The sequence below is a fragment of the Aulonocara sp. 'chitande type north' Nkhata Bay genome, linkage group LG17 (assembly GCF_057382095.1).
Source record: "Aulonocara sp. 'chitande type north' Nkhata Bay isolate Kocher_YH1m ecotype deep benthic linkage group LG17, A_spYH_male_GT1.1, whole genome shotgun sequence".
NCBI lineage: Eukaryota > Metazoa > Chordata > Actinopteri > Cichliformes > Cichlidae > Aulonocara > Aulonocara sp. 'chitande type north' Nkhata Bay.
The window spans coordinates 8,902,679-8,920,797 of NC_141360.1; the positions used below are offsets into that span (position 1 = coordinate 8,902,679).

Sequence of the window (18,119 nt, forward strand, 5' to 3'; positions counted from 1 at the left end):
TTCCCCTAACTTTCAGTAGCTGTTGAAAGGATACAGTTGTGATATTTCAGTGGTTAGAAATACCATTATTACTTTATCGCGACCGTGGCTCAGGGGGTTGGGAAGCGTATCTGTAACCGGAAGGTTGCCGGTTCGATCCCCGGGCTCTCTGTCCTGGTCGTTGTGTCCTTGGGCAAGACATTTTACCCTACCGCCTACTGGTGTTGGCCAGAGGGGCCGATGGCGCGATATGGCAGCCTCGCTTCTGTCAGTCTGCCCCAGGGCAGCTGTGGCTACAACTGTAGCTTGCCTCCACCAGTGTGTGAATGCGAGAGTGAATGAATAGTGGCATTGTAAAGCGCTTTGGGTGCCTTGAAAAGCGCTATATAAATCCAACCCATTATTATTATTATTTAGGATTAGTTTAACACAAAGTCAGGGCTGACCCGGGACCATTGCTGTGAGTCACAGTGCACAGCATAAAGGTCCTTTCACATCGGACGCAGCATGTGCTGCTAATGCTAACTGCTAACTAAAAGCCAAGGTTCCAGAATTTGTTGTGCTGGCTGCTGAGCTCTGTGAGTTTTTGCGGCAGCTCTACCTGTATTAGATGCACCTGCTCCTTGTCGTTTCTATCTCTGACTTTATGTCCTCTACAAGAGTTTCTGTTTTTTTTGCTGGTTCTTCAAATGTTCAATAAAAACATGTATCACTAATCATAACGAAGAAAGCTTTGTAACTATCCCCACTAGTGAAGACTGTGTCATTTCCACATCAAAAATCACTAAACTCAGACCACCACCACACTGTTTTCCTCCCTGGTGATGAAGGAAAACGTTGGGCTGGCATGTAGAAGGGCATTTATTCCCTTCAAGGACCTGAAGCTCCATAAAGCACCCCTCCAATAGCCAAACCCATCTGTTCTCTGATTGGATAGTTAAATTTGTGATCGACATGACATTGGCCAATCAGATGAAAGGAAGAAAAATAGGGTCAAAATTCGTACTTGTAACTTGAAAGTTGAGTGCAGAGTTTCACATGTATTTTCACACACAAATCTTTTTTACACACACACAAATTCTTTTTACACATACAAATCCGGATTTACAAGTACAAAATATTTATGACCACAATTTGAACCCATACGGATGAGCTTTCCAAAGTTCTACAAGTTGTGCCTCCATCGCTTGTGTCCAGATCACACGCTGCACTGCCGTGCTGCGCCGTCTTTTTCACCAAGGCCCTTTCTCAATTCTCAAGTACGCGAGTACGTACTCGCCGAGACCACACGGGAGTACGGACTCTCGATTTGTACAATTGGAACACCAGCGTACTTGATGATGTCACAGGTCCGGAGTTTTTACTGCCGTCCCCTCTTAATTTAACTGTGAGTAATATGTTATGAAGCTTAACTTTAATCACAGCCAAACCGGTTTACTCAGGAACAAATAAAACACTGAAATAAACCAAACATTAACATTTAGAAGTGATCTAAGTGACTTAGATATCATGTTTTACCTCAGTAGTGAAATCTCTATTAATAAAAATAGTGTACATGTACATACCTTAATAAAAACAAGCAGGTGAGATGTTAGAACGCTTTTATTTTTATTTTAGTGGACACTCAATACAATAGACAGCTACTGGGGTTTGTTTAACCTGAGTAGCGAAAAGACCGCGGCGGGGTTGAAAATGATGTGGCGGGAGTTTGCTGTTCTCGCCGGCTCTAATAATCCTTGACCTCGCTGTCTGCTATGGAGCTGGCGGCTCACAGACGTCTCCGAAAACGTCGGGGCACGTTTTGAAATATATGATATCTTAATGAATCGAGCAGATATTTGAAGTCTACACAGCTACATTCTCGCTTGAAAATAACTTAAAAGTTAATTTTGCGACCCAGAAAGAGTAATATTTAAAAGTTTTTAGCCCCGCTCGTCCGCCATTGTAGCGTTTGAGTTTTGGATGGAATGCATTCTGAGATATTTAGCTGTACCAAGTCCACACAAGTCACCACCGATGCATGCTCAATAAAACGGGCGGAGCGAGAACACATCTGGGACTTTTTCGCGTTCTCGGCTTGATGCGTACTTCGAATTGGAACAGTACTTGGTCTCCGACTGATGACGTATCACGAGTACACGAGAACGCAAGTACGCACAAGTACGCATATTGAGAAAGGCCCCGACATTTATGTGTTTGCGTGTGCGCAGTTTGAGCGCAGTCGTGAGGATTTCAAACGACCGTCGTGAGGGTATCACCACAGCCGCTCATTGTGGGTACGAGTGGCAATCAAAACACTGCATCAAGCGCTAGCATTTCCAGCACCGGTAATCATTAATTCTGCGGTTTTAATCCCTACTTGCATTTTATTTGCCCCAAAAACACACGACCGAGAACACGGCAGGTCCATACAAAGACAGACTTGACGAAAAGGCAAAAAAAGTACAAGGTAAAAATCAAAGGAGTGAAAGGGTTAGACTCATACGAGCATACAGAGTGGACTACAGACGTTTCCGTGCTGCCCAGCTTTCATCACGCACATATTTATAACTATATGGTCCTAAGTGTGAGTGCATACACTCACAAAATGTTTAGTAACTTCAGATCCCTGCAACAAGCCCAGGTCCAGTTTACTTTGGTGATTTGGACTACTCCATTTCACAGCTGTTGTTACATTTTTTTTCTTTACCTCCTGCACAGGCCAATGCAATCTATTTGTCTTTTCAGGTTGTAGTATTAGGCAACATTTTCAGATCCAATAGAAATAAAATAAGTGTTTTGTAATTCATTCAATTTATTGTCTTTATTTAAAACTGGCATTATTATTTCCTTCTATTATAGAATCTTACAAGAAAGAGGCAAAATTGTATTCCATTGTGCTTTATTAGCTGCTTTGGTGAAAAACAAATTAAAAATGCAACAACAACAACAAAAAAAACATTGCAAAACAACATACTGGAAAACAGTTATTAATCACTTGATTGCTTCAATACAACACTTGGGCACATATATGCAGGACTTTTCGTGGCTGTTTTGATCTCGCTCTCTCTCTTAACCGATCAAATCTGGCTGTGGTAGCAGCTTTAAACTCGGTATGACCCAGGTTGATAGAATCGCATTCCAGCATTTTGTAGGCTGGTTTTCCTACAAAACACAACAAACATTAGCCCGCAAAGCCACAGTGAACAAAGCAGCATAGCGCAACGAATTTAATTCAAATCAATATAAGACTTATTTGTAACCTACATCAACAATTATGTTATGATAAATTACGTAATGACTACAACAGAAATGCGGATTGTGGAAATGCTTGGAGCAGACTGACATGTGAGCTGGAGTGTGCTGGAACGTTATATTTGGTCTTCAAATGGCTGCAATCCAGGCCATCCGTCAGCTCTTTGTTACTTCGGAAACATGGCTTAAACAATTTCTCTTCCACAACGTAATCTGATAAAAACCGTTACGCGTTGGCTTCCCGTGGCTTTCATGCGACCGGCTATTGCAGTTAATAATATAACAGCTTCTTTTTTTTTTTTGCCTGTCCCATTTGGTTCTTTAGCCGTCAGAATTGTTGTCTGAAGACCAACAAGGATACCCAATGGATTTATAATGGATCATCATGGCATTGCCGTATTGGTCCATTTGATCGACCTTTGTTTTTATTATTTATTTTATTTTATTTTCAATTGTTACAGACAGGACAGACATGAGTGAGGGATAGGAAAGGGAGAAAGAAAGAGGAAGGAAAAGAAAAACAGAAGGGGAGAGGGACAGTGAGAAAGGGGGAAAAAAAATCTCCTGGATCACCTGTTGAGAGAAAAAGAATAGAAAACAAGCAAAAAAAAACAAAGCAACATACTAAACACAACACCATCGCATTAATCTAGCTAAGTGTAAACAGCAGTAAATACTAAATATTGAATGTTGTTGTGCAGCACGCAGGACAGACAGCGCACAATGTGCTTTGAAGTAGCAGCCAAGAAAGGTGTGATTTAAGTCCAAGAACAGTGAACACCCGTGTGCACACCTGTGTGGATCAGCGCGCTTGTATTCAAATGGTTTCCACATGTAATGGTCTGCAAGAGGATGTAGAGAGCCATAGCCCTGTCCCCCAGGGCATGAAGCAGGCATGGAGGAGATCCAGGCCCCAGACATCCAGAGGCCCCAGAGTGCGAGAGCCCAAGGAGGACCACCGGAGGGGCATCCGTGCCACCCTCATGGGAAGGGCTGAGGATCCCCAGACGAGGGGTCACCCAGTAGCCACTGAGCAGAAGCTAGAGGGGCCTGCACCGGCATGCCCGCCGGCTCTGCCGGCAGCCAGCTGTGCCCAAGTGGACCGAGCTGCAGGCCCAGAGGCCGGAGGCCCGAGGGCCCCCCACGCCCCGGAAGAGGCCTGACCGAGCAACAGGCGCCAGGCCCTGCCAAGTAGCCACCGGGAGTGAGCTGGTACATACCTGAGCACCCAGCCCCGGACACCAAGAACCACCAATGCTCCGACCCCTGAGGGCATCAGTCACCGGCAGGGAGTGTGGTGAGGGGAGATAGGCCTCCACACTTTGGAGGGCCTGGGAGTTCCCAGAGAGGTGGAGTCTAAGACCCGACCTGACATATAGACACAGACAAACAGGCACACACAGACACAAACATGCATTCCCACCCTCATGCGCACATATACAAACACTCAGCACTCACCCAACGTAAGGATTGACATAAACGGACATGTACACACTCCCCAAACATACTCTATACCCCGGGTCCAGGTACCCTCGCCCCCAGAGGGGGAAACGGCACCCAGACTCAAGAGATGTTACCCTTCCCCTCGGGGTGGAGGCAAGCAGACCGTCCCAGGCTCCGCAGCAGCAGGGAGGCCAATCGGACAGCCAACATCTCCTCCCAGCCCCCCCGCCCCGATGGCTAGTAGAGAACAGGGGTGTGTGAAGACCCCATACCTCCCTCCTCCCGCTCATGTGTAGTGTTGCTGCGTGTTGCTCTAAAGTGCATTTAAAACAAGGGAGAGCATGGTGCTGCTGCCAGAGAGCAGCAGGTGTTAGCACGGCCCCTCCCGAGAACCCTCAATGTCTACATGGATTTAAAATTGAATATATTAAATATATATATATATAACAGCTTCTCACCATTCTTTGTGTTTCTTTTTATCGCTGTGTGACTGTTTTCATGTGAAAGCCTATGTGCGCCACTTCCGGAGTACTTCCGGTAAGGTCAAAAGGTCAACCTTAAGGTCATCAATCAAATTTTGACACAAGGTGGGTATCTTCTTTTTTTCCCAGGTAACCCCAGATAGATGTATTAATATAAAATAAAACAGAACTTTGACCTTGCAGTGTTAATATGTGTGCACGCCACATTGGCAGGTGTAATGAAAAAAAAATACATTTAATAAAGAAACAATATTGGACAATAAGTAGAATATATTTAAAGTGGTGACTGCAAAGTAAACGAAAGTGAATCAACTGGTGGTGAGGTGTGGAGCTTACCATGTGTGACTTGCCATCATAATAACACATATACACCTATACCAATTTCAAATTCCCAAACCTTTAAAAAGATCTGAGTTTTTCATAGAAGTAATGAACACCAGCATAGGATATATCGCAGTTTTGTTTTTTTAGCCCCAAAAGTTTTGGTGTTGAGTTAAAGTGAATAAAAATGACTCCTCAAACATCAAGTACTTTGCAGGGCTGCACATGCAGTCATCTGCCCAGCTACAATAACAACAACAACCTCCATAAAACAAAGAAGGGATGCTGTGGCTGCTGAAAGCTGAAATATTCAACACCCATCCACACCTCTGACAGAGAGAGAGAGGGCTGAGGACTTGAACTCCTTTTCTCTCTCCCACATCTCTCCTCCTGCTCTGCACCACATACTCACGCATGCCAGTGGGTTGCTAGGCAACTGTAAAATAAAGCAGTCAGCTCTGAAGTCATAGAGAGAGAGAGAGAGACACGGAGAGATAGGAGAGAAAGAGAGTTCACAAGTACTGCAATCCACTACTGTTTTCTTTGGCTGTGTACATGATCCCACCACAGCTCTCAGCACCCATCTGTAGATCTGCGAGGAGGACTTGTGACTTCTGGTTCTCTGACTGACGACCAATCAGGGTTGGCCAGGGGGCGGGCTCAGCAGTTCCCTGGGTTACCCGTGTGATTGACGTCCAGCCTCCTGCAGCGGAGCGCGCGGCAGTGTATCACTGATGCTCCTGCTTCCCCCCGGAGCCTGTGGAGAAATCTGGAAGAGAGGAGAGAAGGAAAGAAAACAGAGCAAGAGAAATGATAATTATCTGAAGTCCTTCACTCTTTCCCTCCTGCTCGCTTTGCTGGAAAGATGAAAGCTGGAGCTCTGGAAGAAGCCGGCTGAAGGGAGAGGAAAGGAAGGATTCTTCAACAAGGGGGAGATTTGTTGGTAAGAGAAGCCGCATGCTACTTTTCTGTGTCTTGGCTTTAGTCAGTCACCTGTCCTTGCCAGCACTGTGAAATATGGGATAGCAGGTAAAGTGGAGGGGGGAGGTCTCTGGATTGTGTGCGCTTGAGGCAGATTTTCCTGCATCCTGCGTGGCTGTACAAGGCTGTTTGGTGTTACTGTATGAAACCTACATCACACATTAAGCCCGTTCTACAGTCTCAGGTATGCAAATGTTTTAGCTGAGTAAGAGCCGCTGGGTCTGAGGCAGGGTGATTCCAAAGATTCTGTATATGTGAGCTCTAGCAGGAGTACAGTTACAGCTGAGGCCAGGAATTTAAGGCTTGTCTACTGTATCTGCATAGGAGGAGGAGTATTAATTACATAACACTTCATCTATACTCTTGTATCAGAGCTGTGCAGCACCATGCTGTCCCATCAGTCCAGAGAAACCTCACTGCTCCCTTCCTTTCTACTGTAACCTAGAAAGACACAAAGGCAGTTTCTAATGGGATAGGCTGATCTTCAAAGGACACTTACACCGAATTATCCATACCTCTTTATCTATATGTATGACTGCATCACCCTGTTTTCAGTTTAAAGCTTTGCTGTGCTTCAGCTGCGCTTCACTGCTGTGCGCAGGCGAATGTTTGATCCTCTCGATGCAATTTAAAGATCATAAAGAGAGACGGGTCATGCGCGAGGTCTGCATTGCTCTTAGCACCTGGGGTCTGTGCCACCAGGACTTCCTAAAACCTCCATTAGGAACCTCGGGCCAGGCGACAGCTGGCTCTCCCCCCTTGCCCCCAGGACTCAGCTCTGCACCATCAGGGACTTGGCTTTCTGCTCGGCTGCTCTAACGTTGCGAGTCCTCTTCCCGACCACCTGAGGACACCTCAAAGGCTTGAATGCTGTTTTGGATCAGGTGTGAAAACTTTCAGCAGGAGGAAGTATTTATTTATTTATTTTCTTAATTGTCTGCTTTGGGGGGCTTTTTTCCTGAAGTAAAATAACCAAAACCTTCAATTTAGATCCAAAAATGTTAAGGTACAATTGATGTTATTCAAAAACATGATTTTAACATACAAAACTCTGAATCTTGTTATCACTGTGGTGATAATGCTGATATCTGCATGGTGAAATCAAAGTATTTCGTCTATGCTTTGGCATGTGAGTCACAAAGATACACATGCTAAAACAGTTTTATCTAGTGGTATAGCACAAAAAAAAGTCTTAACAATTTAAACAAATCTTACAGATGTACGTGATGAATAGATGAATGGATGAATGACGATATTTTCTATGCCAACCATCTTGATGTGAGATGACTCACGCCACTCATAAAACTCCATCTTGTCTCCTCGCTAATGTTGCAGCCTAACAGATTTTTGAGGTTTGACGTAGGCAACCTTTAACGATACCCTTTACAGTTTGGACCTGATAGTTCTTACAACACTGTAATCTGTTATCTTTGTGACTGCAGGTCTGGTATCGGTCCGCTCGTTGAATTCAGATGCTTGTTGCAGATACAAATCTAAAGAATAAATCTACGGGACGGCAGCTCGTACGGAGGCTGCTTTCTGTGTGCCATCACTGAGGCCTAATCAGATATTCCATAGCATGAGAGTAGCTACAGTTGGAGGTGTTTGGGTCTCTAGAGCTACTGCCTGTCTGCCTGCCTGCGTAGGAGGAACCATCTCTTCTTCACAGCTCTGTCTACCGCAGATATAAAGCTTTGGGATTCGTTTTTGCTTTCTGCTTGTTTTTAGAGCACTGCAGGGAAAGATGACAGGGAGAAAAAGCGAGGGGATAGGGGAGACCGCGAGCCAAATTTCAGCCCACAAATTCACAAGTACTGAGATATTCACCTTAACCCACAGATTCACTGGGATGTCCCTCAGCTGTGGAATTCTTCTAGCGAACTGTAAAGTAACATCGGCATAGTCCTGCGATTGCAGCCTAAAGGCTAACCTCAGAATATCACCTGATCAGTCCTGACTGGTAAAAGCATGGCAGTCGTGTTTTAGCATGCCTGTTGGATAACAGGATGACTGTGTGTCAGTGACACTGCGTAAGTGGCAACAGGAGGTGCAAAACTCTAATTAATGTCAAACTCAGTTGTTGAAAGCTAAAGAAAAAGCTTTTATATAAGAAAACAAGTCTGAAAATTGAACCAGCTTTGCATTCATATCACATAGCTTCGATGATACTAACATTGATGTGTGAAAAATGAGAGGAGGGGCAGTTTCTTGTGCAGCTCTTTACAACCTTGTAATATTTGGATTTGATACAGTGGCTCTCTTCCACTTTCAGCTTTTGGCCTGTCCTCCTCCACTTACCCCGGACCAGTCGCACCAGATGCCTGCTCGTCCCTGAGCCTGCTCTTCTGCAGGTTTCTTCCTGTTAAAACAGAGTTTTTCCTCCCCACCCTTGCCAAGTGCTTGCTCAAAGCGGGTCGTCTGATTGTAAGACTTTTCCTTCCAATATAAAGTGCCTTGAGGTGACTGGTATTGTGATTTAGTGCTATATAAGTAAAATTAGATGGATTTGATGGATTAATGCAGCCAATAAGAATAAATGTCAACTCAAACTGATTTAGGCAGAAGATGGAAAATTATAGTCAGAATGTTGCGGCTTCCCTTCAGTATTTGTTCCATAGTTGCTACATTGGCATACATGCAACCTGCTTCATCTGACAGATCGTCTTTTCTGCATCCAGGTTGTCAGCTTCGAGGTAAGGGAAAGTTTTCAGTTCTAGGAACAGGCATCCTTTTAACTCTGCACAAGTTATACTGCGTTTTCACTCTGTGAGCCCTATCTGCTTTGCGGCATATTTCCCTAAACAAACCACAAGTTCCTTTTTGCCTCCTCTCCTCCTGCCGAGCATGAAGGTGCCATCTGACACACCATTTAATTCCCTTATTTATACAGCTGATATCATATGGGAGAGCGTTGATCTTTTGCTGCTATTGGCACCTTGTCCTTGTGAGGTTACACGTGAATTTGAAACCAGGCAGCAGGACTTCAGGACTAGTGTACTTCTGCCAAACTTACTTTTCTCTAACTCAGGCTGCTTCACCGTTGATGCCGTGTTTTAAAGATGGATGTGTACCGCTACGTATTAATATTTTCCTCCAGTGGGTTAAAATGGAGGCTGTGCTTATTATTGCCATGGTGATTCATAGCATGTGAGCATCATGATGCCTTTCCTTTTAAAATTTCCCTTCACCATGCACACACACACTCAACTGAACTTTTAGATAAACTATTTTCTGAGCCCATGAACTAAATGAAGTCAAACCTGCCTTCTAAAACCGGCCCTTGTTGTTACTGTCTGTATGTATTTATATCCAGATGATTATCCTGTCTGATTTCAAGGTCACAGAGACTTTCTAAAGGCGATCTGGTCATGATGACACCCCTGTGGTCCAACCTCCATTGTGGGATATTCTTTTTACATCCCACAGTCCGATGGCAATGTCAAAGCTGCGACAGCAGATGTTTGAAGCTTCAGCAGTATAACTGGTTATCTCAGATTTACATTGTACGTAACCTGCTCAGCTGTGTCCGTATTCTCTGAAGGTGTTTTTCCACATTTGAACAGCTGTACTGAACTGTGCGGTGTTTGATTTTATCTGTGTTTCTCGGGGAAGATGTGTACTGTTGCTCATAAACCTGCTAATTAAGACTTCCAGGGAATGTGGGAAGGTTTGATGCAGATTGAAAGATTGGAAAGATTGTGGACTAGTTCTTCTGAGGTGTAGGGATCTGGGAGATGTAGGATATTCTGCCACTAAGATTTATTAGGTCTGGACACACAGACATGTTACCAAAGGAACTGCACTATGAAGTTTTCACTCCAATGGTGTTGCAGCAATACACTGTGCACAGGAGCAGGCCAGCAAACCCTTTTTTTCCCTTTGTCTGATAAACATCAATTTGACAGATTCAGATTCTCTAAAGAAGGAACTGCAATTTGTAAACAACACAAACCTAAAACAGAGGCACCTAAACCTCATCCGGACACCTATCCAGGATGTTAATCTTCCTTACAAGCTTTTATCTGTTTTTATAGTCGTCTTTTAACTTCTCCCATTTAATGCCACTTGGGTTGAAGCTGAAGGAATTTGCACATTCATATAGTCTCCGTTTTGGGCTGCCTTTTCACAGTTTTTTGTAATGAATGCAAGTAAGGTGTGAGCAAAGCAACAGTAACAATATAAATAACAATGCACCAGTGGCTGAGTTTATGAAATGTCAGAGCTGACCATCCAGCCTAAGCATGCAATATACAAGAGTGAGAGCTTTAAGGTGAGAGGTTTCAGGTTTGTACTAAAGGTAGTATCCAGTGTTTCTAAGCATTGTGGAGAGGGATGCATATAAATGAGATTACCTTAATCTAAAACTGACATTTAAGTGGAAGCTACAAGTCTCTTTCTTGCCTCAAAGGACAGCGGGGGACGCTTCTCCACCAGTTGCTTGAATACAGTGAAAAAGAGAAAAAGGCATCAGTTATAATGCCTGCGTGTTTATATTCAGATACTAACTCAGTCTCAGAGCCCTGGAATGTAGCAGTTGTGTGGCTTGTAGTCTGTATTTTACTTCTAAATTCCATATATTTCTTTTTGTTTGTTTGTTTGTTTGTTTGTTCGTTTGTTTGTTTGTTTGTTATTTTTGGTGAGATGGGAGCACTAGAATTGCGCATGTTTCTGATCTTCTGGTGCCAGCACCAAGCCTTTGGCATGAACGTGGCTGCAGCCACATTCTGATACCCCCCATCGTGTGACTGCTTAGAGAAACCGGATCATGGGAACATATTCCGTGAAAACCTGAAATGGGTTTTTTTTAGAGCAAAACGTAGATTAAATCATCTCAACTGTGGTGATACAGAGCATGATCATTCTCGCTCACAGAAGACACGTATTCATCACAGGATAATGGCTGATTCTATTTCACTGAGCTGCTTTGGTTTCAGGTCAGTGTGACACTGTTATGACTTCATGGGTAACTTAAACGGGACAGATGTATTGTTAATGTGATTGGGAACATCTGTGCTTATGCTACTCTGACAAGTCAACATGACTGCTGTGGAAAATGCCTGTTTTGTTAGGCTGCTATCTATGTTTGAGTCAGAAAAAGAAGTTGCATTTTATAGAAATCATTCAAAGATTTGTCAAATAACTTGTAGTTTGTAGTTTCCAACAGGATTGGCAGAATAAACGCTAAATGGCCTGTGCTGCAATACAACAGCATTTTTCTTTGTATTGTAAAAGAGTTAACAATTAGGGAACTGTCATTTCTTGGTTATAATACTGTATTTCATATTTTTCCCTTTTCTTTGATTGATCCACCTCAGGGTGTATTGATGATGACCACATTTGAAATATAATGTGTCAATAATATGTCAAGGATAATCGGGCAGTTGTTCTTTATGTATGTTACTATAGCACGAGTTTAGTTCCAGACTCTGGCTACCTCATTGCACTTTGAGTCTAATTTTCAGCACATAACAACCGCTGTGGTTCATTTTGACTCACTGAATGACAATAATCTTGTCACTGTGAACTCTTTTGGGGCACGATATCTGATGTCGTGAGCGTCCCAATGCACCACAGTAAATGTGTCCATGAAGTGAAATGTACATTGTTATCCAATTTTTAAACGATACAACACCAGCCCCTGTCCCCTCGATGCCTCTTTTTACTCAAAGGAACTAATTTTCTTGCTGCCATGTCTTGACAGAAAGTAGTCCGTGTGAGACCATAACTCAATCCTAATGTTGCACCCGTCATACTCTGTGCATCATGCACTGTACGTACCACATAGATGCCTCACACTTGTCATTAAGCTTATTGGCTCTAGTAATCCTACCCTGGATTTTACTTCTTTTTTGTTGTTGTTGTTTAAAAGAAAGTATAAATGTGCTTTTTGAGTGAAATGTAAACATAGTGGATAGTAGTCTAAGGAGCTTGGAAAGAAAAGCATCTGGACTTCTTTAAGTTTCCTTGAAGACGTTTCATCCAAGAAGCTTCTTAAGTTTTAAGAGCAACTGGTGGAGATAACCAGATTTCAAGCCCTATGGGAGTGCAGTGCCCCCAAGAGGGTCATGAACCCCCCTATGGATTTTCTACCTAATCACACGAGCCAAGGTGTGAAAGTGGGTGTGGGTCACAATCAGCCGAGGTTTTGGGTGAACCCATTGTGAAGCCTAGCCCCACCCTATCATGTGATTTCCTGAGGTCAAATGGCCCAGGATGTGAGTGGGAGTTAAGGCGTCTGGGAAGGGATCTCAAAACTGTATTATAGATGACAGACAGTTGGTGTCGTAAGCCACCGCCTCTGTTCATCCATCTAACACAGATGGTTAGAAAGAGTAGTGAAAGAAGCCATCGATGTCCACTGTGAACGACCATCTTGGCTCGTGTGATGAGCCAAGATGACCATCTTGGGGACACTCCCATAGGGCTTTAAATCTGGGACTCAACCACCAGTTGCTCTTAGAACTGAAGAAGCTTGTTGGGTGAGAGGTGAAGACTTAGACTACGATGACCTGGATGACTGAGAACCTTCACAGACATAATGGATAGTAATAAACTGGATTTTAAAAATTCCTTTTTTATCCGAGGACCAAAATCGCATATAAATTCAGAACCCATCGTGCTCTTTAAAGCTAATTAATTTCTAGTTTATTAAATAAGAAAAAAAAAAACTCTGTGTGGCCCTGTGCCATATGTTGGTCATGCAGTCCTTTGCTTGGAATATAAGGTACAGTTACAACTTGGAAAACCACTTAGATTTATTTTTGAAATCCTTCAAAACATCACTTAGTGCTGTTAGACGAAATAAAAACAGCTCCTTCATTTGAAAGTAATAAGCAGAGGCTTTAGCGTAACTGATTCTGCTCCTGCATCTATTAGAGCAGGCATATGTGCTTGTTTTTAGTTTGTGAGGACTGGAAAAATCGGTAAGCATTCAGTGTAGGTACACAAGTCTAATCAGCGTAATAAGAAAAACTCTGCAAACCAATCTACTTAAAGTAGGCCCGGCTACAAGTGAAGCATTCTGACCCACATATATGAAGACAGACGTGCAATCCAGAAAAAGAGAAATGGTGCTAGAAAGAAGGTTTTTCATCTGTCCATAAAATTCAGGCTAAGTGCAGATGAATTGCTTCCTAAGTAGTCTGGTTTAGAAAGATTATGTGTGTGTTTGCGCTCGTCTGTCTGTACAGTTACTGTATAGTTGCATCATTCTCAGCTGGATTACGAAACAGTGAGAAATGAGCAGAGACTGGGAAGAAAGAGAGCGAGAGACAAAGGAGGCGACAGATGAGAGAAGCAAAGCTTGTCAGGTTTCCACAATATTAAACATAAAAAAACGATATTTAATTTTTCTGTCACAAGTTATAAAAACAGCAGAAAGAAAACGCTGGCACAGTTTAAGGAGCCTCGGAGAGGATGACTCATTCAAGTGATGAGCTTTCAACAGTTCCCGTTGCTGAAAAACATGTAAGCGCGTTAATCTGCGGTCAGCAAAAAACAGCCCATAATCGATGTTTCTGATTATCCTGCAGCTTCAGATAAACAGCATCTGTCAGGTGTCATTACTGCGCAGATTAAGGATTCAACACAATCATACGACAGACAATCAGACAGCCTTTTTAATCTTATGACGTGTTTATTTTGCAATTTCAGAAACAAAATCCCCCAGATCCATTTTTTTGATTGAATAAGAGAATAACAGTGACAGTTTCATGAGTATGAAAACCCTGCTTAACTGCAGTCATCCCTTAGGCTTACACAGATTCTTTTTCTCACTCTCTTTTGAGAACATGTCTTCTTGCGTGTCCTCTGCTATATTGAGACCAATTGCCACTGTTATCTCTGCACTAGTCTCCTTGTGGAAATGTGTTATCCACAGTCAAAATGGACTGGTTAACATTCACAGGTGCAGGGAGGATATTTACTTCCATGCCTGTTACAAAAAAATGCCTCACCCCGACCAGAGGTGAAGATAATAACAGTTCACAGACATGTGTGGATCACTAAAAAGAAACCTAGAGCGTTCAAGGTGAGGAGCCCCAGATTGAAATTCAATTAAGCTAAAATACAAAGACATGAGGGAGGCCCAGTGTATGGCGATTGGCACCAAATGTTCAGAGTTCACACAGATTCTCCATGTGCCTGTGTGTGTTTTTCCTCCCACACTTCAAAAACAGGTTCTCAATACTTTCATATTTGATTCTGAACTTGCTTTAGGTGCAGATCTACTCAGGATGTGCCCCAGCTCTTGACCTTTGGAAAGGCTCCACCCTCAACCCCAAACATCCACACAATACTAATACGTTTAGACTCGTTTCAGCAATATTCCTTTTTTTCTAAGACCAATACTGATATTTAGGGATTTAAAAATATTTTCTGTATGTTCAGTGTTGGGTAAGTTACTTTAAAATAGTAACTTAGTTACATTACTAGTTACTTCTCTCAAAATTAACTCAGTTACTTCAAGTTACTCGTTACTTTCAAAGTAACTAGTTACTAGGGAAAGTAACTTTGGTTTTACACAGAATTCTCTTGTTAATGTGTTTCTTCCATAACTTTGCCAGTCTTCTAGCTTGCTTACTTGCCACAAGTGCACTGTGCCACCGACCAATAGAAAGGAAAAGATAATGTGCATAGTTCCACGAGAGAAATCCCACGCCTGGACCGTCATTGACTGCTGCCATGATTCTAGCCTACGTCACAGCATCATGCGCGCCTTTTACATCCAACACAAAAACTGCAGTCGTGGTGCTTTTGATTGTACACAGAACTCAGAAATTCTGCCTTCTGAGTAGGAAGATGTAGGTAACACCAGACTGCAGATGAGCTGCATACAGGGCTGGACTGGGACAGAAAATTGGCCCGGGCGTTTTGACTAGACCCACCATTATAGGAAAAATCATAAAGCCTTTGAATGAAAATAAACACTGTTGTGACAGTGATGTACACTGTTTTGATGGTATATATGCATCAATCTATCAATTGTTTGTTGTAGGATTCAGATAATTATTTTTTAAAAGCTAGACATTTTAAATGAGAATAAGAAAGAAAGGTATTTCTTTGTGCCCCCCATTCCCTGTTAATGCCCTACATGCCCCCCTGGCCACACTTTGCTAGACCCGCACCTGCACAGTTACCAGCTGTCAGCTACCTAAAAAAGGATCCTGGGGTTATTTGTCTCTCAGAAACAGTTCATAACTTCCCTTCAACTCATTCATGTCACCTAAAAGGTAAACCTGTTTCTCCATCACCTGTTCAGCTCTGATGATTCAGTAAGGACATCTCCTGGTTTCATCTTCATGTTTCCCTCTCACCAGATAACCAAACCATATCATGACCAGCAGGTTTACAGCTGTGGCTCCAGCAAACATCAGCTGATACTAGAAATTAATATTAAATAAACTCTAACAATAGCTGATCAAGCTTAAACGTGCTGCTGTTGTTTAGCGCGACATCCGCTGGTTTCCTCTTTCGGTGCAAAGTGAGCGATAAACAAACAAGAGAGCCGATCAGCTGATCATTGATCAGTTTTCATGACTGAAGTAGAAACGGGAGAGGGAGGGGGGAGAATGAAAGAAGAAGAGGCAGCTGTGCAGCAAAGACACAGAATAACTCCAGCTTTGTGCCTTTTTCACTGTAGCTGAAGTCCGGGACAAACTGTTCCTTTTCACCTCAAGAAGAAACGCGTAATATTTTCTCTGAATACCAGACGGGACGGTTGGCAACTCTAATAACTTATGAACAAAATAAAGTTCAACATCATTAACTTCATAGCACCCACCCAGCTGTATAGAAACTCCGTCATGCTAGCTAGCACACAGTACGGAAAAAGTCAGAATAACAAAAATAAACTCCACCTAAACTTGGTTCATATCTGACCCAGAGAGACTGCAGGTCATAACTTCTTACCTGAAGTTCAGTTCACACTTGGACCGGCGGCCGCCTCGGGTCTCTTTTCCTTCTGCCTCCCTTTTCCTTCATCCACCTGCTGCCTCCACCACTTGCTAATGTTACTGAATCTGTGGAAGCTCCGCGATAGCCACCACACGAAGTAACGAGTAACGCGTTCCTGATTTTGGCATAATAACTAGTTACCGTGCTCGTTACCACAATAATAACGTAGTTACTGTAACGCGTTACTTAATAACGCGCTAGTCCCAACACTGTTTATGTTACATATTTAGTTTTGTTATGTTGCTGCCAAGTCATCGATTACTCCTTTGCCTGACTATGCTTGGATCAGCTGTTTGTTGTTGTTTGTAGTGTCACAAACCCATTTGGCAACAGGCGCATTGGAGAGTGCCCTCTGGTGAACAAACTGAGCAACATCCACACTCTTAATGTGGTTGAAGGGTGTTTCTTCGGTCTCTACTTTACTTTTTCATTTCAGTTTTCAGTTTTTATAAATGTGATACTGATATATCAGCTAATAGCTGACATCAGTCGCTATATCACTCGGGCTCTAAATGTATCTTTTAGTTTATTCAGTTTATTATTATTGTCCCCTTTTTAAATTATACAATAAAACAGTGTCCCACTCCTATTCAGAGGGCTCAGATCCCATCCCTGCTCCATACTGACATAGGACCATACCATGTTGTGATTAATTTGCTGCATTGCGCTCCAGGGCAGACATTATACGAAGAGAATTTGGAACAAAGAACTGTTATGTTTACAGCCTTGCAGTTCCTTTGTTTATGGCCTCAGCTGTCACAACAGCAAACAAAGCAGAAGTCCGCCCACAAACAGTTTTTTGGTGGTTGATTACAGAAATAGGAGGGGGAAACTGTTTCTGCCAGACTGCTATGATAAGATTTGGTGCGAGCAAGGTTGCCTCTTCTTCCTTTACTATGTATTCTTTTACAATATCCAAAGTTTGACAAAACTCTAAAGGAAAGTCACAGTGTAAAACATAAAGGTGTATATTTGCAGCTGTAGAGTATGTAACAATAAAAGTCTTGCATCTAAATACATTTAATTATCACCAACAATTAGATACTTAGTACACAAAATCGAAATTTCTCCTTGTTTTAAGTGAAATGCGACATTTATGCGATGTAGCTAAGAAGACTGCAAAGCTACAGGTTTGGGTTTTTTTTACTCTCTGATTATGATCACTGAACTGTTTAGACAATGGAGACAACCACTCAGAGCCAAAGCATTTTAGATAAAGACGTGCCATCAAAATGCTTCACTGACAATCTAAAAATATCGCTGCAGGGGTGGAAATCCACCTGATGCATGATGTATGCGTGTGCCTCTGCATCTAATATCACCTGCCAACAAAAAAACAAACCCACTTACAGCGACTGCAGGTTTAGACACACAGTGTGATTCAAACCGGGTCAAACATGGTAAAACACCGCCTTACTATGTTTTTTCAAACTGCTTTTGCTTTATCTTCCATTGTGATCGTTTTCCTTTGCTGAGCAGTATCGCGCAAGAGTTCTTGCAGGACTGAACAAGAGGAGCACTCCTGTGACAAGCTAATGTGAAGCAAATATAATGATTTGACATGATCACTGCATGGTTTTGCATTCTGACATTAGCTACTTAGCATCTGGATGGATGAGCAACTCAGTGGACAGTCAAACTTTTGACCCGAAAAATGGTCAGATCACTAAACTTCCTCTAGTAGTTGTTGAGATATTTGGTTTTGTCTAATGATGTCTTGTCTTG

The 18,119-nt window shown here is 42.7% G+C and overlaps 1 protein-coding gene across 1 annotated transcript in view; it reads left to right on the forward strand.

The window, feature by feature from the left end:
* The first annotated feature begins 6,068 nt into the window (after positions 1 to 6,068).
* The window catches only part of lrrc7 (leucine rich repeat containing 7), a 154,864-nt gene continuing 142,813 nt past the window's right edge, over positions 6,069 to 18,119 (forward strand). The window contains exon 1 of the mRNA XM_086268044.1: positions 6,069 to 6,402. The gene's annotated coding sequence lies outside the window, so the exon portion shown is untranslated. The remainder of the gene's footprint in view (positions 6,403 to 18,119) is intronic.